General features: G+C 40.4%; 1 long non-coding RNA gene across 2 annotated transcripts in view; it reads right to left on the minus strand.

Moving 5' to 3' along the window:
• Window positions 1-1,014: 1,014 nt before the first annotated feature.
• Window positions 1,015-26,690, minus strand: part of LOC126649097 (uncharacterized) — a 137,508-nt gene continuing 111,832 nt past the window's right edge. For both annotated transcript variants that reach the window (XR_007630968.1, XR_007630967.1), the window contains exons 3-4: window positions 11,276-11,492; window positions 1,015-1,349 (exon numbers count right to left, since the gene is read on the minus strand). This is a non-coding gene — a long non-coding RNA (uncharacterized LOC126649097). The remainder of the gene's footprint in view (window positions 1,350-11,275; window positions 11,493-26,690) is intronic.

Genomic DNA, 26,690 nt, shown 5'->3' on the forward strand with positions numbered 1-26,690 from the left:
TTCTGGGATTCATAAACAAAGTCTGTGAAGGAGATCAGTTGCCAGTGTCTTTTGTAGAAAGCTATAAGAGACAATAGGAACCTTTCGTGTGAGGGACTCTGTCAGTTAAAGTCAGTGATGGAAGTGCTGTTGAAAAGAGCCTCCGATCAAATCAAAACCTGTTTTCCTAAGAGTGACACTGCCTGCAAATGGGGGCAGATTGAAGTCCGTAACTGGACAGCGCTTTGGACACATTCTGCTTACTTTAGTCACACAAAATGACGTATTGATGAAAGTTTCCAGGATCCAAACAGGCAGCTCTTTCATAGGCAAAAGCCCTAATGAAGTCACTGGCATGCAGCCTTGCTGGACTAAGGCCTGCAGGCTATTTCCCTAGTCAATACACTGGACCTAATCTTATACCCCTTGAGCATCAAACTCCATGTGTATTTTTTGCAAGTATTTGTTCTCTTTCTGCAAAAGTGCAAGATTTGTGTGCCGTGGAGTGCAATGTCAGTGAGCAGCTGCTTCTCCTTCAGCATGAGTTGTTCAGTATACAGCCCTCATTCGCTACCGGTTGGACAAAACCACACTGCAAAGCTGAGGCACGGAACAGCGAGGATCTGCCAAATACAAATCTACTGTTTTAATTCTGTAAGCCTCCGAAAACAAACAAAAAAAAATTCATTAAAGAAAAAAATTTTAAAAGCTTCAGCAAATATTACAAAAAAAAAAAAGTATTTTTCCTGGTAATCTTCAGACTACTCATTTAGTGGAGCATGTTAACTCCTCTGGTTAAGTCAAATGCAATCAATGGAGCTGTCTTAACAATGAGTTAGAGCTACCTTGCAGAATGGATTTCATTAGTTCTTTGCAAGCTTAGTTCTTCTGGTTTCTGATCAGCCAGCTGAATTTATTTTTTCCATTTCTGAGAGTGTAGGAAATATAGACTGGAATGGCAGGTTCGTACATTTCCTTGGTTCCAAAGTGTCATCAAACAGTAAGTTAAAATGATAAAAATCATACGGATGTTTCCAGGGGATGATTGTTTTAGGCAAGGAACTTGTGTTTGTTCTTTCTTTCTGGAATTTTTGATTACTGTTTCCCTCAAGAAAATGTTATAATGCAATGCCCATGTAATAAGGTAAAAAGCATCTTTTAGAGCTGAAAAATTACCATGTCCTCCTCCACACTTCTCAGAAAAGGATAGAATGAATAAAATCCTTCTCAGATCATTTTTTTTCTATAGGTTTTGTACATCTTCTGCAATGCATCTGTAGGCAGGTGTTCAGAAGGAGTCAAGAACGCAGCTTCTGTGTGTATTTGCTGGATTCAGGATGAACTGCTGAACTGGATGGCAATAACTCGGCCTGGAGGTAAAAGAAGAGGGAATGGAGGAGATCCAGATTATCGATCCTGTTAACACATCCCTTTCACTCAGCAGGGTGAGTGCTTGCAGTTCATGCGAAAAAACCCCAGAAGGCTCTGCCTCTGTCTGCTCTCACCTCTGCTCTAGATCTGATCTAAGCTCCCAGGCAGGATCACAGCTCAAACATATCTGAAACTGTGGGCCTTAAATATTCAGTTTTCTCTGTGAACTGACTTCTTTTGACAGCCTGCATCCATGTTGCTATCATGCTTCTTGTGCTATAAATAAATCCATGATCGTTGATGCCAATCAACTAATACCAGGTCCTTATCACAACAAGCTCACAGTACCTCATTCAGTGTGCTCAAGGAGTTATCTTTCCATCTCCTTTTTTAAGATGAAACTAATCCATTGTAAGCCCCATAACAAGAAGCCACTCACAGGGTGAAAGTATAAGTGCAGTTTTTAAATGGTATTGTATATGTCTCATGACTCTTGCCATTAAAGACACAGGTATGAAAAGATGCTCCCTGTTTTTATACAGCGCTGCTGTGGAGACAAGGTAGGAGGTTGGATTTTCCTTGTGCTTGCTTGTTCATGGTTTAATTAAAATGTATTATTATCCTAAGGCTTTTTCTTTTTTAAAGTAAAGTCAAGTACCCTACTGAAGACAAGGGACATTCATACACCCAAATCTGTGTTAGAGTCCTACTGGCAGTAAGATCTTTTGCACAAATATCTGATTGCAGAGTTAGAATTCAACAAAGCAAGAAGAAATAGGCTGAAGAGTAACCACCTAAAAAAAGATGCAGTAGCACAGAGAGTGGGAAGCAGAACTGAGAGAACAATAAATGAAGAAACAATGAAAAGGTCAAGAATTTATTTGGGATTCATAAGTACAAATGTTGTAGTTCAAGCAGTGCATGCATGAGATGAAAAATTAAATTCCTTCTCTTCACATATTTTTATTTTTCTCTCCTTATTTTTTTTTTCAGCTCATGAATACCAGTGAAAGAAATCTTACTTGCAGTAGAAAAAAAAAAAAACAAATATGAGATGCAAATAGTGAAGGTACATGGGGCCATAAAGACAAGAAGAAGCACCGTTTTCTTCAGTGGCTTCAGGAGAATGCACTGCACTCAAAGAGAGATATGTTTTGTGCAAATGTTGTTGGGAATATTTGATGGAGAAACATGATCTTCTTCCATCCTTCCTTTCACATAGTGCTGGATGAGTCAGAAACAGGTGGATTGGGGGAATCTCTACTTGCTGTGCAGTGAATCTGGGGCGATACACACATGATAATCATGATTCTCCAAGCTCCAGAGTTTGCAGAGCATCTGAAGCAGTGTTTTCTGCTTGATGGGTGGCTCACAGATGGTTTGTGTGTCAACCCGTGTACTGAGGCTGTGTGGGTGCAGAAGGTAGATGTGTCCAGGTGTGAGTGAAGTGTTGTTGAGGAGATGGAAGAAGAAAGTTGTTATACCGGGAATTGTTTAGTCTAGTACTGCTTAAACAACTTTTAACAACCATCAGACCAAACTCTCTTGAAAAAGATAAAAGAGAGCCAACACAGCACATCAAAACTTCCATATGTGGTATCTTCAGGGATTCCCTTCAGCGGTGCTATGCCCCATCACTGCTCCTAACTAAGGAAAATTTATATCCTTTTCCCAAACATTCTGCAGTTATGTTTACATTCCTGATCTTCTCCATCCCCTTTCTTCAGTGCGTATGTTCCTCTGCTGTCTGGTGTTTTTCTCTTGATACATGCTTCCCTTTGGCATGTGGTCCTCTCCTCCTGTGGACCTCCTGTCTCATCTCCCTCCAATCTCCCACTGGAAATTCCAGCCCCCACTGGTTTGTGTATAGTCCTTGTGTAGTGCTTTCTTCATGATCTGGACAAAGCAATGCAGAGGTGCAATGTCAGACAACCCTCAGTGAAGAAGGGAGGGATGGATCTGACAGCTCCATGAACTTGTAAAGTTCATGAACATGAAAGTGTAAGTCACTCACTCTTGGAATCATCTCAGCTTTTGCTGGGACTGGTTGAAGTAGGTGACAGAGCTGTAGAGACTAGTTTACTCAAATTTGACCAGACAGCAAATGGGTTACTACAGCTTTGAGAAACAAGTGTGATTACACAGTGGCCTAATTTCTATTTAAATATAATTCAGAATTGCTCCTGCATTTCTCTGACAACATGCAGGGGTAAAAAATTATTCTAATTTGTTTTTTTAATAAAAACAAAATACAAGCAGTCCAATTGATAAATTAATCCCCATACTAACTGCAATACAACTCATACAGTTACACCAGGTTTCCTTTGGGTCAATATTTTCCTTTGCCATAAGGCCAAAGAAGCATTTAAGCATCACCTGATAACCAAACAGCGAATACAAGCACCAGGCTGACATTATCCATTTCCCACCCTCTCCAGATTGTTTCTGTCTGTCTCATGCTCTTCAAATGGCAATGCAAAGCCCATATGCTGTGGTGTCAGGAAAAAATTCCCAACACAGCATCTGGCTGTGTGGCAGGTCCTGAGGCAGTTGGTGTGTCAGCTTTGGAGCTGCCTCTGCTTTTGTCATGTACCGGGGGTTGGTGATGGGACTTCCTTGTCAACCCCACAAACCACTTTGGATTCCAAGGAATCACTAGGTTTATGTCTTTCAACAAGCTCCTGCTTAAATCTCTCATGAGATCTCTATACAGGCCTCCTTTATGGTAAAATAATGAGAATTTCTTAATGCCCAAGTGCGTGTGTTCAGCAGAAATATGTGGGTTTAGTTTAAAGTGGACCACAACCTGGTACGTACAGGTGACTGTGTACTAGGATTTCTTTATCAGAAAACTCCTGAATGCTCTTTGAAAAGGTCTTTTTTTTTTTTTTTTTTTCCTCCTTTGCTCACAAGTGTAGAAGCCACTTCTTGATGAATAAGATCCATAATGCTGGGAGATATTTGAGATCAAGCATATGGTCCATTGAATATGCATGTAAGTGGGGCGGGAGGGGATGGGTGTGCAGCGCTGGGGAAAGTTAAGCAGTGTGGAGTTCAAACGCAGCCTTTCTGCCCATTTTGGGAAATATCACTTTCTGTTTCCTTTGATACACAAGTTACTAGATAGCAATTTACAACCAAAAGCATAGCTGGCGGATTTAAGCACTTAAAGATCTAGTCGTGACTTGTGTTAGAATAATACCATTTCACTTGTGGTTTCCTGCAAAATGCTTATTTTTACAACCAAAACATAAGACAATAAAAGCTCAAGTTATTCAAAAGTACATAAGGGTAAGAAACTTCTTTAACTGACAAATGACCAATTCTTTTCTAGGAAAGAGGTTTAAATGACTCTTCTTCACATTTAAATGGAAAGAGTGCTTGGAGAATACATATTCTAGTAAGTTTTCCTTATCAGTGGAGAGAGAGAAAAGGAGACAGGACTGAATAGGAGCGATTGGGCATGAAGTAGTAACTATGAGGTCCTGGAGGCAGGAGAACAAGAGAGGGAAGAAAAAAGAGCAGAGAACCCAGTAGAAAGGCAAGGGGGAGGAGGGGTGAAAGGAAGGATATGTAGGGGTTATTTAAGAGATGCCAGGGAAAACTGGGATGCTTGTGTGTTTGAGAAGAAGAGAGACAACCTTGAAATACAGAAATTGAGCCCGGAACTATGAAGATTTACCAGGAATAATCTTGGGGAAGTTGTTGCATGTCTAAGATTTGAATCGGATTTTTTCTTAGGAGGAAGGGTGTATTTTTTTGTATTGCCACAGCGTATTTTTTCCACATGAGAAAATGTAAATTAATCTTTAAATTACCAATGTGTTATGACTAATTTACTTCATGGGCCAAAACAAAGCAGCACATTGCATTTATTTCTTATGGCTACTGAAAATCCTACAGAAATGAGGAATTAGAAGTCCTTTAAAGGAACCTTCTCCCTCAAATACAGGATGTGACAGTGAAGTATGTCATCATCAATAATCCTTCAGCAGGAAATACTCACTTTCTAATCATATTAGTACGAGTGGGCATGAGGAAGAGGAAAGATGTTTCATTACAGCACGTAATAGACCTGAATAAATAGCACAAAACTGACCTCTTGCACATCTGAATGGAGTCCTGCAGGTGTACCATTTTGTGAAGGGCAGTGTGTTTGTGTGTATGCCTGTGAAAAAATGCCTGTGGTGGAGCGTGTTCTAATACAACCTCTATTTCAAAACCAACACTGATCGGAAGCAAAACTTAGAGGAAAACCTCTGGGCCCTCTTGCTGTCTGCCTGGGGTATGACTGACCCTTTGGCATTCACCCACCTCTTAAATCAGATATATACTCTAATTTTTGTCAAGTAGGCATTTTGCATAGTGTCCTTGCAAGAACAGTTCTTCCTAGTCATGGGTCCTGTGTGCATACTGAGGATGACAGCTTTAAGTCAGACCAGTCAATCTATTATGACATGTCCTGTGCAATTGTGTCCTTGGAAATGCTCATGGATGTAGGAGATACCTACGTAAAATAGGATCATTTCCTTTATGTGAGTTTACTTTTTATATTCTTCTGAGGAAAGCCATTTATCCTTTGAAATATATTTCTACAGTAACATGAACACTCTCAGATATTTTGTGAGGTAGTTAAGCTAGGTTATTTTAAAATAAGTAAACAGAGAGCAAAATGGTGAGCTCTTTTAAGGTTGTGGTGGTGGGGAACCTAGGGGCAGGGCTCTATTGTGAAAAGCCACCTTAGTGATCAGCCACTTTCCAAAACAGTGCATCAAATCCTCTAGAGACTTTTTTAAGTTAATGAACATCTCTGGGAGCCATTGTCTCATGCCTTATGTTTGAAGGTTAGTATCTCTTTACCACTTATTAGAAGAGTTTATATCAAGGGAAAAATACATACATGCTGGGTACACATTCTCAGATAACTCAAAATGAAGAAACATCTTGGATATGTTTACCTTCAAATCCACTCACTACAGTCCTGTGCCCAAGCAAATTACATCTGAGTAAAATCTAATTGTCAGAATCTGGTTATACTGAGGATGTTTTCTGAGTTCCTAATCACTGTGGATCCTATATCACAAAGAGCTGAAACGTGCTGGAGTTCAGTGTAGGCTAGCCTACAAGCAATTGCTAAATAAGTCTAGGAGTGCACGCAAATGCTTAGATCAAAAAGGTGTTCAAGTGCTGTGCTGAGTCATGGCCTCATTCTGAAATCTGACTTTCTATCACTAAAGAAGATGCTGTTCATTCTCTGGTTGCTTCCAGGCTCTTTGGTCCAGGACTGAAGTGCCAGGCAGCCCCCACTGTGAGGGAGCTTATGCTGAAGAATTCAGCTCTGTACAAATACTTTTCTGAGTCATAGGAACGACAGTAGGCAAGATCACTAAACTCATGCAGAAACCAGCACTTTTTTCTTCAGAGATAGAGGAAAATGTCTACTCCACATTGACCCAGCTATGGAACATAGCATTGTGAAACTAGCAGTCTTTGCAGATAAAAAACCAGCACTTTCTGCAGAATATCTAGAGTATTATTTACCTTAATTAAACTAAAGAAGACTAATAGATGCATCTGGATAAAACCTGTCCCAGTTTCTAATGACATTCTTTGTATTTTACAAATGTGACTGATTCCTCTATGCTTGCTTTTCTCTTCACTGACCATTTTTCATTGTCGGTACTTTTACCTCTCTTTTCCCTGTTTTACAAATAGTCACTGTGAGGCTGACGCACACATTGAAACATCCTGTCTTGCTGATGTAAGTCCTTCCAGGAATGTCTGTGACTCAGGGAATTATTCAGGCCTATCCACAGACCTTGGAGATGTACTGAGGTAAGGATTGAAAAGGCAAGAGGTCTTGTGCTCTTAGGACACTTTGAGAGAAAATTAAATGTTTTACAAAGTCTAACTGAAACACATTTTTTTATTTATGTTTAAAAAAATATTATCTATACAGTGTGTGAGATGGCAAATACATATTAAAACCAGAAGAACTGCAAAGCCAATTATTAGACTAAAACTGGCTTTTGCTGGCAACACGTGACATAAATTGTGGCTTTACTTATGTTGAAAAGTGTGCCTCTGATTTTCCCTGTTTGGGTCTTTACATTCTTCCTAAAGATTTTATCAAAGCTAAGTGATTGCAGAAGTGGTACTGCTTAATACACAACATTTTCTTTTATATTTGGATATCACAGATGTACAAGGGACAAGCTTCTGCTCAGGATCAAATGGAATAATCATGTATTGGACACTGGGCAAATAAACTGGGATGGCTGGAAGCCTGCTCGCTGCTGCTGGTGGCCAGCAGCTGCTCTATGGCAATGACTGTAGCCAAAGGCAGAGGAAGACACAGGAAGGTTCAAACTGCTTCTGAATTTGTTCCTTCTCTACTTTATCCTCCCCATGCCCTCACAGCTCTCCTTGTAGCTGCCATGAAGAGAACGAGGGCTCAGAAGAGCTGATATTCCTGTCATCCAATGGCCATAACCACCAAAATTCCTTTCCTTGCTGAAACCTGCTGCCCACTTTTCTGGTGAAGCAGGACAACTTTTTTTCCTTTGTAAATAAGGTAGGAATCTTCCAGCAAAGGATAATAAAAATTTCCTATATGTACTTCCTGTGTGAACACAGGTAAAAACCAGCACAGCCTGGACTTCCTTTGTGTGAGGTAATTTATATCACTGTTTGTAGAACTGGGATCAAAATCTCTCAGCACTGGTGCTCTATTTCCACTCATTTTGTACTACGGTCTTCTTGCAAATCCCCTGCGGGAGCAGTTCAGAGGTACTTAAAGGGATGGCATTTCTGTAATTATCTAATTATTGTGCCAAGGTTCTTTCTTGTGCTTGTTAAACCTTCATTCCAATGAAAGTGTAACCCCACACTATTGAATTTGGATAAAATGTGATTGAGAATCAACATTAATTCCCCAGCAGTCTTTGGAGTAGGTACTGTTGGTTTACTTTTATCTTTTCTGGTTTGAAAACATGGAGTTCAGACTGGGTCATTCTGAATAGAGTGAAAAACTTGAAAGGTAGTGCAGTGTGCTAGTGGGGCTGTTGTTTTCCATTAGATTCTTTATATTGGCTTAAAAATTCATGGGACATCTATTTTTTGAATGAATTTTATAACAATTTGTGGTGATTACTCAATTATCTGAATTTCTGTTAGTTGCTATCACTTTTTAATTCCGAGTTTTTCAGTAAGGAATCAACAGTGAATTGGATCATATTTATATTCAACAACCTTTCAGTTACTTATCCCTTACTTACTGTTGTTTCATGTTCTTCCCTTAATTCCTTTGTGAGTTTCTTCCCCCTCTCTGAGACACAGGAGTCTAACACAGAAAAAATATTAAGGAAATATTAAACCTCTCTTCGGTTATTTCCTTCTGGTTCCTACTTTTTAATTCACTTTTCACTATCAGCCATGAATATTACACGGTCATTTGAATTTTCAGCTGCTGAATCATGATCAGTTGAAGATCCCGTAGCCCTGCACTACTGGATATAACTCAAGGGGTTATGCTGTTTTTACTGTTTGGCACATACTCAGGAATGGGAACTTAGCTTAGCAGTTGGAGCATATGGCAGGGGGAGATAGGCCAGCATCTTGGATGAAGATGCATATATTTTGTACTCTCATGGTATGATGCATTCTTGTGCTTTGCAGATGGCACCTTAGAACTGTGGCTCTGAAAACTAATTTTGCCCAGCCACGCAGGTCTGCTGACACAAGCACAGGGATCATCTGTTTCTGCACAGACACTACTGCACACTGCAGATATCCTAGGAAGGAATTTTTCTGAGAAGCACACCTGCATCTCAGTTGCTGTGGTGAGCAGAAAAAAAAAGCTCAGGAACCTATGACTAGCCTGTGTTATCTAAAGAGAACAATTCAGGCAGACACGATGGCTACCATCATGTAACACTTGGTTGCTGTTTCTCCTAAAAGTTTATTACATTATAGTTGTCAGGCCAAGATTAGCAGGAATATATTGATCTTTTATGACAGCTGGAAAGACGGGTTCATTCTAATTGACAGAGGTCTAACATTGCCTTTGATTTGTTAACAGATTCCTTGTGTTCAGACCAACCATCAGTGCACAGAGAAACTGCTTTTTTACCACATGGGGATCATAGCACTATTAGTGCCACTCTCCAAAACTGGTTAGGGCTCTGTATCTGCCTCTCTGTCCCCCACAAAACAAGCAAGCATCTTGTTACTGTGCAAGTGGACCAAGGGCTTGCTAGACAGGTTTCAGGCAAGATATTCTGTGCAGCTAACCAAACTGCAGATTAGGGCGTGAGTACTTTATGTTCTCTGGCATAATTTGCATTACTTAAAATCACTTTGGGAACATTTTTTAAATGCACTAGGCTGGAGTTCAGTTTTCCTCAGAACTGTATTGTTTCCTCTCCAAGGTCATTATTTGCTGCACTGTGTCCCTGATCTGATCAGGGAGATCATACAGGGAGATCATTTAAAAATGCATTAGGCAGATGTGTTTTTAAAGCTCATTTTCCTGCATGTGCAGTGGGTTTCACACTAGTTACTGCCAGGTCTTAGCTTGCTTCTCCTCCTCCTCCTCCCCATAAATTTCTGTGCTCTCTATAGGACAGACAGCCCTCAGTACTAGTCTGTGCTTTTTGCTAGATGTTCTCCTGAAACAGTAAATGCTTTGGCAGCAAATAAAGCCATGGGTGATAGACACAAACAGTTAAATTCTATTGGCCATCTGCAACAGGAGAGCTAAAGGAGAAAGAGAAATTGGAATTAAAACCAGATCTGTCAAGCAATGAATGGGACACTGTCTGGAGTAATGGGAAAATTACAGCCAGCTTACTGTGTACCAAGGAGCTTTATTTTATTTTTTTTTTTAATGATACCTAAGAACTATTATTTACAGGACCCCTGAGCAATTGTTTCCACATTGAGCTTAGACAAGAGAACAGTTGCTGGCACTACCAATAATATATGTCTGACTGCAACCAGCAGGCTGGAAAGCAGGGTAAGGGATGGATTCTAGAGAGGAACCTCCTCCCAGCCACAGAACTTCTGTGGGACACAAAAGATGCACACATTTTTGATAGCATGCGAGCAGGTAAGAGCACTTGCTGCCTGCAAATGAGATGCTAAAACAGCAGAGAGGTGCTGTAATCCTACCTGCCCTGCATTTAGATGTTGTGTAAATTAGCAAGGGGTTTCAGAAGGTGCCTCATTACCCACAGCAGAAGGAACCAGTGTGCTACCTCCACAACATAGATTTAAGGCAGATTTGAAGACAGAATAGAAAAATATCTGCCCTCTGAATTTATGGTGCTCTATCTTCCTTATTTTTCCCATTTTTAGACTTCAGCTGACTACCTGGGGTGCCTGATTTAGGTTTTCTAACTACTATCGCATCCAAAACCTTCAGTGATTCAGACTGCTACTGACAAACCCTGGTTCTTTGTACAGTTACTGGAGAGAAGCAATTTCCATGCCTAAGTGCAGATCTGACTAGGACCCATCATTGTATTTTCTGTTTTATCTCCACAAGCAGGAAGAACAAATAATTCTGAAGCACTGAGAAAAATCTTTTCTACCTCCCTGGGTCTCATCTGTCATGGTTTCCCTAGGAAGAAGACAAGAAGAGGATCACATATTTTATTTTTTTCTATGGGTTTTGTTTGCTTCAAAGATTGAACTGAGTTTTCTTTTTCTTTTTTTGTCGTAGCTGAGTGGTCCAAGAACATGAGTGGCTCTTCTCTTCAGCCCATTTCAAAAGTATGTTAAGTGCAGGAGTATTGCTGAATAATTTTTTCACAAGATTCTTCATGAGTGTATAGAAATTAAAAATCAGTTCTAAAAGAGTACACAGCAGCGGTATGATAAAAATCTTTTAAAATTAGTTATTTAAGAGAAGATGTTTACTTACTCCTTATCTTGGTGACCAATTTATTTGTATCCTGGCACTTTATCACAGTCATTTTTGAAAAAAAAAAAAAAAAAAAAAGTCACATAAGAAGAACTTGAAATCTTCAGAACAAAACGTGCTCAGAAAGGCAGATTCTCTGCTACAGGTGTAGCAGGTCCAAACAGTGGAATAGGAGAAGTCTTGAAAATCATGGGCAGTTCTTCTGTGATTTACACATCTGAAAAAGAAGAGCAAAGAAACTGAGAAAGGCTTTGAACTTCACCTTTGCCGTAATGATCTCTATTTTCACTGTTATTAAGCTTAAGTTTGAATGTGTACATTCTGAACAGGGCATTTAATGATAACTATCTTGTAAACATTAAGAAAGGAAACAGCATGAATGGACGATGAAACTTGGTATTTCTTTTATCAGGTGTTCTATCTAAAGTGGTAACCTCAGAGATGAAAACAAGAGAAACAGTGTAAGGCATGAAGAAATCAAAACAGAGGATAACCCCCAAAAAATGCATTAGCAGATGATTCTAATGAGAAATAGGCCATTACCGTACTGAGAAATCAGAGGCTGTTTTGTAACATTTATCCTCTGTCATGGTACATAAGATCTGTCATGTACATGTTGTGTACCTCATTTGAATGGTCCCTTGAAATCATTTGTGCTGTTTCATCAAGTAAAACATTAAAAAGGGAACAAGAAGGGAATGAGATATCAGAGTACTACTATGAACTGAAACTCATTTTTCAGCATATTATAGGAAAAGACATGGTGCCTGAAGCTGAAAATCTATGCAAATTAGTTTTGAAATAAATATCATTAATGAAATACTTATTAGACTATCTGAGCCCTGGAAAGTCAGTTGATTAGTTCCAGCATTGACATAGTGCTGGAGGTTATTTTACCAAGCTGATAGACTGTAATGATTATCAAATGTGTTCAAGAAAATGGAATCCTGTATTCAAGTCATTCCCATCCAGAATCTGATTAGTTTTTAGAGCTCAGGCTTGATTACCTTGATTTCATTAGGTAAAATACACCACAAAACTAACAGACACTTTGAACCATCAAATGATTTTTTTTTCCCCTGTGGTCTCACTTAGAGTGGGTGTCACATGAGAAAGCAACATAAAACTGACATAGACATTGATTTTTCTTCATGAGATTGTGCAGGACTGGTTGACCATCTTATTGGCTGTGAAAAGGTCAAATGTACTTTTTTCTTGAGCTTATGTTTATAAGAACATGTAAAGATGGCAGTATACTGAGGGAAAGGGTTTAAACATTCTAGATGAACACAAGAGAAGAGTTTGTGTACATGGAACTGCTGGTGGTACACCTCATTTAGACTGCTTGTAGAATTTCTCATTGGATGTCCTTCTCATGGTGCCCTTCCAAAAACAGAAAGACATGCTATAATCTCGTGTTAAGAACCTGTGTTGTATCAATCTTTTTCTTACTTCCCTGGGTAAAAATTATGTTTTGTCTGAGAATGTTACCTGGTAAACAGATTGTTCCTGCTTACTGCAGCTAGTAGTCTTGTTGAGTATACATCTGAGAGACTACATGGATTTATAGACAAGGAGATATTAAAAATTATTTTTATATAGCAAGATTTTCAAAAGCTTTCTGGACATGGTCCTGTTCTAAGTGTCCTTCCTTGAGCAGGGGCATTGGACAAGATAATTCCTTGAGGTCCCTTCCAACCTGTCAGTCTGTGATAGCATCACAAAAGCTGATCATTGTCTTTGCCCACAAAACAACAGCTCTTGTCACACTCTTATAATGAAAGTAGTAAAAATGTGAGCCTTATTTTAAGTGTCAATCCTCCCTTTTAATATAGAGATGTCAACCTTCTTGCAGATAGCTGCTTGGTGGTGGTTGTGAGTTTGATTGGTGTCAGCCAGGGCTGATACTACAGGCCAATGAAACTTAATGAACCCATTGCTCATTTATGCCCTACACATCTGACATAGCTTCACAGAATGTTGTGAAAACATCATATTTATGTTGTGTGCAGATGTACTTTGGGTGTCTCTGCACTATATGTAAACTTTTGAAAGGGTAAGCAAGCATTCCTTCTGCAAGCATTCCTTCTGCACACGCCCAGATCTGCTCGTTTGCGTGGCACCTGTAGAGCTGTTGCCCTGGAAAGGCCAGTCTGCCTTGTGCTACTGTCACTGTGAGACTGGAGCTCTGTCAGTACCCACACTGCCACGAGGGCTGGTGGGTACATGAGGAAAGTAAGATCCCAGAGTCTCTCCATCCCACAGCTCTCCCACACAGGTCTTTGCAGAGCTGAGCCTCGGCTTTCAAACCAGAGCAATTTAAAAATACTCTTTGGATAACCATTTTAGTGCCTGACATTGACAGTTATTAATCACAAAAGTCCTCTTATGGAGGTATGCAGGAGAAACTGGAACTGAACCCAATCAGATATTATATTTTAACTATACTGCATCAGCAACTGTTTTGCCCATGGTGATTTTCTCTGTTCTTTTCCATATGATATTTGCAACTGTCACAGCTCAAGGAGACTTCGAGCAACTAACATACCATATAAAACTTAATTTTTGAAAAGTATATTTCATTGAAGTTTCAGATTGCAAAGAGAAAGTGGTCATAGATTTCACAAACATTCATGCAAATAATTCTTTCCATTTTTCTGCTACCCATGATGTTGGTAAAAATAGTAGCATTTCTGATTGTCACTGGGAAGAAAGAGTAGTATTTTAGGAATTTTTTGGAAAGTGTTCTATTTTCCCCTACTTCTATTTTTGTGGGACAAATTAAATATAGTTGGGGTTTAGAATAGGAAAGTGTTTTGATATGTGAATGTTGGTGCTATACTCCGCAATTATCAACTTCTTCCAGGTAGGTTCTTCTAGAGGGCTTTTACCACCCTGGAATAGGAACTTCAGCAAGCTGTATTAACAAATGAACATTGCATGTACCTGCACTTTGTCACTTAACCAGAAAGTGGAGAAGACAATTCTGCCTTCTTCCCCCAGCTCCTACATTCTCCTTATCTTTGGAATCCTGTACCTCAGAAACACATGGATGTTGGTGCAGTGCTGGCTGCAGCTAAGTGGTTGTACTGTGTTTAAACATGGTTTATATGGAGGAAGAGAGTAGTTTCAGCATGGCCCTAAGAAACCACTGTTTTTAGAAATGCTACTGCCTGTAACTGCTGTAAAGAATGCAAGAGGAGGGTGCAGCAGTGAAGGCTTTTATCAATAATGAAAACTGCTTTTTATTTATACTTCTGAAATCTAGGTTGCATACTATTTAATGTAGTGGTTCTGATACATGTTCCAACACTCTCGTAGAAATAGCTACTCCCAGTACTGTTGCAGTGAGCTGCCTACACTTACAAATATGTCAGCTGATCTTGTGTTTTCCTGCAGGATGCTTTTAATAGGCATGAAGAAACGATGTACGGACTTGTCATGGGCTTTCTGAGAGTACTTCTATATCCTCATTCCTCAGTCTGTCTGGCTAGCAAGGCCATACTCAGCCTGATTTCTTGTCTTATATGTAGTTTTACCATATTTCTTTGACCAGTGGGCAAGCAGGAGCCTTTCACAGACGCTTGGGACATTATTTCAAGTAGTTTCTTAGTAGCTAGCAACCCGTTTCCGGAGCTAGAGGTGGTCTAAACTGAGCTCCAGAGTGACCATTAACTTTGTCTCTTTCAAGTAGAGCCAATGATTATTTTTTCCCTCTGGGTGCACACTTGCATATCTTTACAAACAGGGCACTGTTAGATTTCTATCCTGCCATAAACTCCAACTGTAATACCTCATCTGCTACTGACCTGAAGTGAACTCTGAGGAGAGGGAACAGTAATAAAGCAAAACCCAGCAAACAGTGTGAAGCTTTTGTAAGATCTTATATAACTGAATTGGCTATATTGGGAACTTGCCTTTGGTTTTAATTATAGATTTAAGGGTGCACTTATCGGGCTCTGTGCCATCTCTTTGCTCCCTCCCTTCACTCTCGATTTGCTTCATATAATGAGCAGCCACTACAAAAAGGATGTTTTTCGCCCTTCTTTTCAGGAAGAGGACAGGCCGACAAAAGTTCCCTTGAGGATGGGGAGGTCTAATGTGTTAATTGTCTCATGTGTCACTCTAGTCTTGGGCTTCAGACTGGTCCCTCCAGAATGTTTCAAAGACCAGCTGTGAGAACCCAGCAAAAATGTGTAATGTCCCAAGACTGGTCAATATTTCCTCCCAAAAGCTGGTGTTGAGTGACAAGTACCTCTTTGAACTTGCAGAAGAGTGTCAAGAGAATGACAATCCCCAAATCTACCCAAATCTATCTCTCACTCACATCTGTATCCCATAATATACAAAAATTACTTTCACAGAAGCAAAGCCAGAGTGGATGCAAAGCATCATGGTCTTGTGAGGGCCTCATGAAGCATTAATGAAACCCGAGTTAAGATTTGAGGAAACAGGACTTGGATGCTCAAAAAAATTTAAAGTATCACTAGGTCAATTTATGCTGCCTGAGCATCACGTCTCAACTTACTCTTTAACTCAGCTTTCATGATGATTTCTATCTTTCAGAGCATCTACCATATCAATTGCTACAAGTGTACAGCGAGAGAGGCCTGTAAAGCAATAGTGAAGCTGGCCTGTGCCTTAAAGGATAGACACCTGCTGCCTCGTTTGAGGGGTCCCAAGCTCAGAAATGAGGTTTCTGAATCTGTTGTTCATATCAGAAGCTAGTCTCCTGAAGGGCTAAATGGAGTTAAGTGCCTTGCCACACCCAAGAAGGTGATGATAGATCTGGTGACTATCTCCCTGCTCTACCTTAGATGTCTTCAGCTTTTTGTCTCAGTTTTGTGAATGGCCGGTAGTTAGTAAAATCAGCTAAAAGGTGTCACAGTGTGAGCTGAATTCCTCTCAGTCGGTGAACTGAACAGTCATAATGTCCACTAGCCATAGTAACTAGAGGGAGTCTGTTACCTAAGGATAACAAAATCACTTGGGAGGAGAGCAGGATATCTGCAGCAGCTCAACATAAAGGCAGCCCAGATCCGCTAAGGCTGGCCTGCAGCCTAGAGCTAAAAAACTCTGTTTGCCTTCCTATTGCTCTAAAACCTGGGTAAAACACAGCAGGGGAATTAAGAGTTCTCTGTTTTAATAGCTTTTTTTGTCTTGGAAGGCTCATAATAGTTCATCTCTTAAACTGAAAATGTAATGGCATAGCTCCTGGTTACCCTTTCACTGATACCAAGTTAGAAATATTGCTAAGGACAGCAAAACTTTGCAAAAATGGGGAATCTGATTTTCCTTTGCAGTAGCCTACTTCTTACCAGCCCTGTGACCTTTGAAAAATTTTCATTCCAGAGAACTGTACATTTTGCTGACACATGATATTACACAAAAGACTGCTCCTAATGAAACTGCTGCTGAACAGACAGAAAGTTGCACTCCTGAAGCCTTACAGAAGACACTGCAATACATAGTCTAGGCTCTTTGGTTTATACAGGTGCGCATCCTCAGTATCAGAAGTAGGTGTGTTCATCCTTGCTCCCAGCTCTCAACTGATATCACTGCATCCAGTTTTGCTTTCCTTTTTTATGCTTTTTGCCAGGATGTGACTCAGTGCTTTTCAGCAAGCAGAGCCTTTGTCTGCATCATTCTCCATGCCAATCCTTTACATCACCTGCTTGATCCAGAGTTGGGAGTGACTCATTTTTCTCATCCAAACACATGTGCACACAATGAGCTGTCTCCAATCTAATGGCCCTTCACAGAAACTTATATGTAGGGTCATGATTGTGTTTTGTTGCAGATGCCCAATGCCCATCTGTAGAGGACAGTCTCTGTCTGTCTCAGGATTTATATTGTTCTGAATGCTTTAAAAGCTTTGCAAGTGAAAGCGAATGATTTATTTTTTCCCTTCCTCCCTCACAAGCTAATTTTGTATCTATTATTTACTGTGGGAAAGCTATGCCAAACAAGCAATCTCTGCATTTTTTCTGAGGCTGATTTCTATCCTGAACTGTTTACTGAAGTGAGATTGAACCTGTATCTGGAAAATTTGCACACCGTTCACTGACCACCTTACCTTTGTTCTTTGCCCCATATATGATGATACAGTTTTAATGAATTCTCTTAAACTGCATAGAGACACTTGTGGTGGGCTAAGTAACTAAAATGTATATATGAATAATTGAAATTAAGACTTGTACAATGCAGACACGTGAACTAGTCCGTGTCTTCTTTTGCCCTGTTACAGTCAGTGGCAAGATGCAAGTACCTCCCAGCAGTAATTTGTCTCAGCCTGAATTAGACAGCTACCATAGGTCACATGGCTTAGGATTAGGAAAAGGCAAAGAAAACCAGCTTTGGTGCAGGTGTCTACATTTTGTAGGTGTCTATTGTTATGGTGCCTTACATAAATTAAAGGTAGTAAACTCGCTGGTGAATAGAGCAGAGATGCTGCAAACCAGAGATCAGGAATTACCAAATAGGCAAATTACAACATTATCACAAAATGATAGCATTTTAATTTTAGATTTTATTTCCTCTGTTTAGAGTTCAATTAACCTTAGCCTTAGGTATAATCCTCTCATCCAGATCATTGATAAAGACAATTAGCAAGACTAGACCCAGTACTGAGCCCTGGGGAACACCACTACTGACTGTCCAGAACACGGATTTAACTCCATTCACCACTGCTCTCTGGGCCTGGCCATACAGACAGTTTTTTACTCATTAAGCGGTGCACCTATCCAGCCATGAGCAGTCAGTGTCTCCAGGAGAATGCTGTGGGAAATGATGAAGACTTCACTAAAAAACTTTACTAAAGTCCAGGTAGATTATACCCACAGCCTTTCTCTCATCCAATAAGCAAGTCACCTTGCCACAGAAGATCAGTTCAGTCCAGCAGGACCCAGCTTTCACAAACCCTGGCTCTGCCTGATCTCCTGGTTGTCCTGTACATGCTGTGTGATGGCAATCAAGATGATCTGCTCCACGACCTTCCCTGACACTGAGGTTGGGCTGACGGGACTGTAGTTCCCAGAATCCTTCTTCTGGTCCTTCTTGTAGATGGGCATCACACTGATCAACCTGCAGACAACTGGGACCTCTCCAGTTAGCCAGGACTGTTGGTAAATGTTGAAAAGTGGCTTGGTGAGCTGTTCTGCCAGCTCCCTGCATACCCTTGGGTGGATACCATCCAATCCCATAGACTTTTCTGGCAGCTTCTTGGAACTGTGGGAAGGATCAGGAAAGAGATCGATAGCTACACTTACCAATGGTATGATTGTCCTGGAAGAACTGCATTAGCAGGACTCAGATCAGCCAAAGAAGTTTAATACATCTTCAGGTACCTATTCTGATATCCCGGGATAGCAATGGAAGAATGGGAAATGTTAGGGCAACAGCTTTTTCATGGGGTCACCAGGATATTGGATAGTGAGATGAATTTAACCCTTCCTATAAGGAAACCTTCCTGTATTGTCCTATCTCACACACCTTCTCTGCTCATCCTTTGCATCAGCATGAACTAGTTGTAATGTCAGTGATACTGTCCTGTGCTCAGGCCCAGTGGAGGGGACCCAAATTCTGAACCCTAAAATGTCAGCAGCAACGAAAGAAAGACTGATATGTTCAGGATCCCAGAAAAACTAACAGAAAGGAGCAAGGTTTTGTAGAAGGACTTAAATGATGTCTCAGAGACCCAAGGATACCTGCTTCCCCCTTCTATCTCAACAACCAGAGGAGAATGAGCTGCTAGCCTGTATGTAGAAAACAAACCTTGACAGTTTATCAAACTTGAAAATATCAGGTTGAATTTTGATGATGCTCTCAACAAGGCCAAGGCAAATTTCTCACTACTTGTTTTGTAAAAGAACCTACTTTACTTGTCTTTGTACTCTAGGGACCTTGAAAATAGATTGCCTCAGAACAGCCGATTTCCCAAGAGAAGCAAAAAATTCTGATGCCTGTTGGGGTTCCCTTGTGTGAGCCATTGGCAATGCATTTTGATACTGTTCTAAGAACAGTCCAGAAGGCAGATGGTATTTCATAGCATGACAGTCTTGCTGCCTTATTCCATAAGTGGCATGTCTTGTGCTGGCCTGATGACAACATGTCCTGCTGAATTGCTGGGGTACAGAGAATGGGGTGATCTGCTGCTGGGAGGAATGTCCTGGCCAGAAGACAGTGCTTTCAATGCATCACTCCCCCCACCCAAGGCCAGAGGTAGAGAGTGCCTTTCATTTCCCTGCTGCCCTTTGTGCAAGGCAGGTCACAGACTACTGCTTGTGTTACTTAACATTTCAATACCTCCAGGCATTTTTTTTTCTCCTGCTTAGAAGACTGTCTTTCCTTTAATCCATTTATTCCTGATCTGCCTTTCCCCTAGTCCTCATGTTCACTGAACAGTGTAAGAAATCTGCTCTTATTTATTGCTAAAACAATGTCATTTTTTCATGTCAGACCAAAAAAGGGTGGCACAAAGTTATCCAACTCTTGTTCTATGCTTTTTTTTTTTTTTTTCAGGAAGCATGGAATATTTTAGGAATTATTCTCTCTGATTAAGTGTAGGCCTTAAAGAGAGTGCATAAGAGAGTCTCACCTTCTTTTTGTTCTTCCAGCAAAAGCTTGTTTTCATGGTGATAGCAAGAATGAGGTACTAAGACTCTCTCAGTAGAGCAGTTTGGAGTAATGAAGGTAGACACGACTGAAATGAACCAACGTAACATGGCCTTTGTTCATTTAATGTCACATTTTTCTGCTTCAGGTTTTAGTCCTTTTGTGGTATGTAAAATGTTACTTTAATCTTGACTGTATCTTGATTCCATACTGATATTTTCAATTCTAAAAAAGGATAACATAAACCCCTATGAATAAATCTAATGAGTATCAATATAAGATTGTTTTCCCTTATCTAAAATTCTATGAGAAGGGAAGATAACAATTGAGAGACACGGAAAGGAGTAATAAAAGACAAATGTTGTGAAATTTTTGTTTTGTTTCAAGAAATCTTTTAGGTTTGCAATATTGTGCATTGGTACCGAACTCACAGGGTATTATGGCGTGGCAAACCATTTCTGTAAGAGGCCTTGGAACCACAGATCTTAGCAGGAAATGTTGCTTCAGTTACTGCAGCCCTTTTTAGAATTTACTTCTTGCTAGTAACTTTGTGACATGTTTGTGATAGACCTTTCAGTGTCGTTTCTCCAGATTCTTGAGAAACCAATCAATGATGAATAGGACCATAGCAGTACAGCTGGACACTAATTTTAACACCTGTATTTGTAGTTCAAGGCAAGAGAAACCATAGAATGGTTTGAATTGGAAGGGACCTTTAAAACTCATCTAATTCCCGCCCCCTGCAATATGTAGGGGCACCTTCAACTCCGTCGGGTTACTCAGAGCCCCATCCAATCTGGTCTTGAATATTTCCAGAACTGGGTCTTCTACCGCTTCTCTGGGCAACCTGTTCCAGTGCTCACCTACCTAATCATAAAAAAATCTTAAATACCCTGTTTCAACATCGGTTTGTGAGTCTAATACTTTACAACCATGCACCAGCATATATGATTCTGTTCTGAGAAGACAGCAAGACCTGTACTCACTGCATGGTTTGAAGATTAGGTACCCAAATGGTCATACCATTGAATGCTCACTTCCACTCCCTGTGACTTTGCTATCAGTGAAAGTTTCACAATTAACCACAAGTTGTAAAAGTGTGAGTCTGCTTTATGAAGTTGCAAAGAAGAGAGGGGGAAGAGAGTACGACTTCTCAAAGGACCTGTCAGTGTACCTGGCCTCAGCGAACCCACTCCGTGGGGGTTCATTCCTAGGATGTGCCCACAGGGTCTGCTGACCCCAGCATAGCCACCTGTGGTAGTGTGTGGGTGAGAACATCTGTCCTTCAGAAATGTGGTGGGACCACCAACTGTTCCCAAAGGTCAGCGAACACAAACCTTGAGATAGCTGTAGGTATTCCTCTCCACTGACCTACATGATTTGGTCTTGTGACCTACTGCTTTTGTTCATTTTTTAGGTTATAAAATATGCTTATCCAGCCTCTATAAGCAAGTGTGCAAATCTAAGAGTTGCAGTTCTAGAAATCCACTTAAAAATGCCAGTTAAAGTACTGCTAACCAACCCTCTCCTGCCTTTAAGCACCTGAAACCTTCCCAACATATTTAGAGGTGCAGGATTGCACATCCTATTAGGAACTGCTTTGCTAGCCTGGCATACTAGCTGGATTTTTAAGGTACTCTGTGAAGATCATAATCCTCTTCTTTCTGGGAGCAACTTCATTATCCTGGGGAAGCAGCTGAGTCAAGATTGTGCCAATATTTCCATCACAGTGTTAGCTCTCTTCTTTTCAAGTCTTCATGAAAAAGAAGTCATTTTGTCCCATAATTAAGAACCAAATAACTCCTCATGGCAGCAGATTTTGTTTATGATTTTCACACAAATATTTCTGACAGCGTTGACATTTTTACAAGCATGACTAACTACACATTTACCCAGTGTTTTTTTTTTGGCACTTAAATGTGCTAAAGATAATGTCAGCTAAAGAATTCCAGAGTCTGGTAAGAAGTTTACTACATGCCAGGGACTGTTTTCATTTCTTTTAAAAGACAACTAGATGGCCAAGATACTGAATTTGAAACAACACCTGCTGAGCTTGCATCTTGGTGATGGCGACAAAGGACATTCTTGTCACAGAAAACTTTCTCAGTAGCTGGTTTAATTCAGGACTTTGCCCTGTGCTTTCTTTGCCATGTTGGGTATGGCACAAATTTTACAGCTCTGGTTCCTTTCTCTGTGAAATAAGTTCATTACCTACTTCACAGGAGTGTCTGCAGTTTTAATTATCAGTACTCATGAAAAGCTGAGGGAGGAAGTGACTTTATAACCTGGAAAGGACAAGAGGGTGGCTGCACACAAGGGGGGTATATATGGTGCTCACAATTCTGCATGTACATGACTTTACCTGGAAGCCAGTTGAGGGCACGGATACCTTCATTCACCTAGAAAAGTATTCACGTACCTCCCTGCAATATGTATCCTGCTCCTTGTGAATGCCATCACTTTTTGGGAATCCATCTCAAACAGCTGAGGAAATGCCCTGTACCATACAAATCATGGAGCAGCGCCCTTACTGAAGGAATTGTTTCCCAATACTGCTGCCCGCGATGACAGTGATATCATACTTGAAATATGTGTGCTCCAGAGGTAATACCTGCCAGCACCTCCCACACAGTGGCCTCGAAGATGTTTGTTCATTGTCTGTTTAAGGAGATGAGTGGTGTTGTGTGCAAACTGCAGAGAAACGCTGTTGTTTGTGATAGCATCGTCTGACAATTTTAATGAGTGTGATAGCTGTGTGTTACTGACCCCACAAACCTTCTGTCACTCTACCCTGGTGCCACCTTTAGCTCTCTCTGTCCCCTTCAATATCTACTGCTTTTTAGTATGCCAGTATTACTCTCCTGCCGAGCAGCTGCCTGTTTGGCATGACTCATGCCAGACATTTGGCTATTTTGGACAAATGGGGATAGGCTATTTATCCCAAATAGCTGCCTGCCTTGGATAGCACATTGTCCTGAATAATGGAAGCACTATCAACCTAAAAATCCTTTAGAATTCTTCTGCCTGCACCCACATATCATAGCAAAGAAACTAGGAAACGTGCAAATAGCTATTAATACAGCATATGATGAGAGACACTCTTTTGAAATGATAACCTGGTTTGAGTTGGTTGCACCCCCACCAAAGCCAATGAGAAGACCTGCCCTGGGTTCAGGGTCTGGCAGCTACTCCTCAGCTCTGTGTCCCAACACTTGGGAAGCCCTCAGAAAAGGTGCAGGTACCCTGTGACTTCCCTAGAACTATCGCTGGTTCCTGGTTCCCCGGTGGCAGGCTTGCCATGAAAACGTTTCTGAATATTTTTTTTAAGTTCTTGATTCGCACATCAGAAAGAACAACTTTGCGTTTGAAAATCTACAGAGCATGTTCTGCCCAGAGAAACAAAAAGCCATACATTTTGTGTAGAAATTAGGACTTCCTTTACCCTGTTTGCCTGGGAATGGCTTGTCAGGATGTGAAATTCAAGGGGTGTCCTAGAAGTGTATAGTGTCTCAGGCACTGATGAAGGGGACTTGAAAGAATTTTCTGTCTTGACACAGACCCTCCTGGGAGAGCTTTTTTTCTTTGCTTTTGCTTTTTTTTTTTTTTTTCCTGTTAGGTTTCCCAATCTTTTAATGGACCCATTGTAATTTATAGTAGATTCTTGCCCAATGATGAATGATGTAGTTTGCTAATGATGGATTTGGTTACAGTGTGTGTGTGTTGTAGAGTGAGAGATGATTTTATCTTCTTCTGATGGAGGACTCAGGTTACCAAGAAGTCTTTATAGCTCTTTATCAATCCACCAGTGGAGCCACCAGTTTAAAATGTGGGATTTTTCTGCTTTCTCCTCTAAATCTTAATGAATTTTAAATCAGCTTTTAAAACTGATTGTTTCAGAACAGTGCTGTGCTATAGGCATATATATCCTCATTTGCCTTGGTCTAATTTCCATTGGTTTCAACGTTTGATGGGAAGAGGGTTGGGTATGAAAAGAATGTGGGGTCAGACCCAGAGGGATAGATATATAGATGGACCAACAGCAGGTCCAGAGCCCTTGGTGAGCATCAGGGTGAGCTGGTAATAGCTAGTGGTGGTAGCTAGCCGAGGGAATCGGTGGTGAATAGAAGGCTCTCACATGGATTAACCTGCCAGGCTTGTTTTTGGAATCTGTTCTACATTGACTTCAATGGCTCATGGGCATTCACCCCCCCCCCCATCATCTCGCTTGAACAGTTTTAATTTATTTTGCTTGTGTTTGGGAAAATATGTTTTTACGTTTCTAACATCCTTTATAATTTCCTGAGATTTAGTGTGTTATTTTATGTTTTAACCAGTAGGGTATCTTTTTTGTTATATTTGTAATCTAATTGGGAACTATGACAATTTCCTATCAAATTAGATCCATATAATATGGATATATGTATATGTAGTTAATTTACTAACATTCACTAGCATTATTCAGTCCACTGATTTTTCTCTTGTAAACAATTTTTAAAAGGCAATTTTATTAAAATTGGCTAATTTTTTTTTTCCTGCAGAGGATGGGGGAAAAAAATCTTTGCCTGCAAAATCCTTTTAAGTTTTAGCTTTTAAATATGAAATTTGTAAATGAAAATATGACATTAAATGACACTAATTTGCAAAGGTGTATGAGATCTGCCACAATCATGTTTGCCCATGACAATAATCAGAAGAGTTCTGTATCTCTCATCACTATTTTTTTCTGCACAAAGGTTACCAGTATGCTACACACAATATAGAATTTTCAAATTTTGAAACATTTTGTTATTATAGTAATGGCTATTGCCATTCCTAACACATACCCTGTCAGAAGGTTTAAAAAATTTATGCCTTGGTTGATGCAAAAAAAAAAAAAATGGGGGGGGGAGGGGAAAAAAAAAAACAAAGGTCAAAACTTTTAAAATGTCACTTCTTCTACAGTTTTGCATAGAAAATACATTGAAGCAGTGGGAGGGCTCCTTGCCCATAGAAACAGGCTGTAAGAAAAGAATGTTATCCTGCTGCTGTAGTTTCCACTTTCACTGGCAGCTGCGGGCTGAGCAGAAAAGCACTGTGGGAGCCTATTGTTACCCCAGCTGGGTAATAGTTTTCTTATTTTACAGTCAGCAACCAAGGGGGGTTGGGGTGTCTCAGCAAAGTGCCTGAAAATATAACTCCTGCAAACAGATCACTTTCTCCTTCACTATGAGAAAGAGGGATCCATAAATCTTTTATTTCATTTGGTTCCTCTACCAAGGTAATTAACCACTTCAAAAAAAAGGTGGAATTATTTTCCAAACAAATTTATGCTGCATGGAAATGTTGCTCTGAAACCTGTAAAATCCCAGATCTCTAATGGAAAGCTCAATAATCATCTTCTCCCTTTTTTCCGTGGTGTGGGATTTTTTTGTTTGTTTTGTGGGTTTTTATTATTTTTTATTTTTTTATTTTTTTATTATTTTATTTTATTTTGTATGAAATTTGCTGAAGTGAAAATTTTACAAGAGAAAACCTGTATGTATGATAACCCACATTTTTATCAGAATGAAGTTTTGATAGGAAATAGTGGGGAGTAAACTTTGCAAAGTGCTTCTCTCCTGACAGAGAAAGTGTGAGCGCCCCTATGAAAGCAACATACATGATTTTATACTGAATGGTTATAGCTCATAAGTTTAACTCATAAGATTGTAGGTTTTATGTAGTGCTGGCCTATCCAAGCAAGAGCACAGAATGAGAGTATAGAAAGCACAGTTTATGTCACCATAGAAAGTTAAGTTTAAGTGGGGGGGGGGGAATTAATGACAAAGCCATTTAGCTCAGCAGACTTTCCTCATGTCTTTCATTTCCTAACAACTCCAATTTGCAATACCAGCTGCAGAAGGAGGCAAATCTTGCCTATGGTGGGAGAGTTGACTAACTGAATGATTTATAGCCTCAACTTTTTGATAGCCTCAGGTGTCACCACAGTCCCCATATGAAGTCCTGCAGAGCAGTCCATCAGTGACATGGAAAGGCAAAACACCGTCTGGTCAGCTGGATGACAGTAAAGATGTGCAGCCCAGCTGAAGGGCAGGTGACAGCTGATCAGAAGACTATTTTGATCAAAGGACTTACCTGTTCCCAGGGCTTTTTCCTGCTGCAAATCCTTTGCAGCCCCTTGGAAAGAAAGGGGTTTTCTCCAAAATGGGGGGCATCTTGTAGCCATGTTTACTAACTAGGAACACTGAATCATGCCTGGAACAAATCGCGCTCTCTCAAGGTGGTGTAGGGCGGTAGGCAAGAGGAATACTTCCCTACGACTAACCTAGTCTCTGTAAAGGGCTCTTTCTCATGTGGGGCTCACACCAGAGAAATGCCTCAATCACGCCCAGGCTTCTTACAATAATGTACTTTGCTTTAATCTTGTAGCTTGTAGCGGTGGTGAAGTGACAGTATTACCGGGTTCATGCTGCTGAGCCTCTGCTGCTGTTTGAACCAGGATTACAGCTTCTTGCCTATGTTCTCCCACTCCTCCGGGCCTCAGGGCAGACAGAGTTACAGTTTCTTTCCCTTAATTGCCTTATAGTGTCTCTCCTGCATCTATGACAGATAGTCAAGGCTGACTGACCGACCTGGCTATCTGAATTCATGTGTGAAGTGCAGAGACCTATGTGATACATAAGATCGGGTCTGATGCTCTACTGTTCCTTATTTTTCTTCAGTTCATGCATCTTTGATTTTTTTGGGTGGTGGAGACAGCTTCCAGGTTCTGCAGAGAAACCTTTTGGGAAGCACATATGCTAGGTGTATATGCAGCTGGGAA

The sequence above is a fragment of the Myiozetetes cayanensis genome, unplaced genomic scaffold, assembly GCF_022539395.1.
Source record: "Myiozetetes cayanensis isolate MyiCay16 unplaced genomic scaffold, myiCay2020 scf5-8, whole genome shotgun sequence".
Classification (NCBI taxonomy): domain Eukaryota; kingdom Metazoa; phylum Chordata; class Aves; order Passeriformes; family Tyrannidae; genus Myiozetetes; species Myiozetetes cayanensis.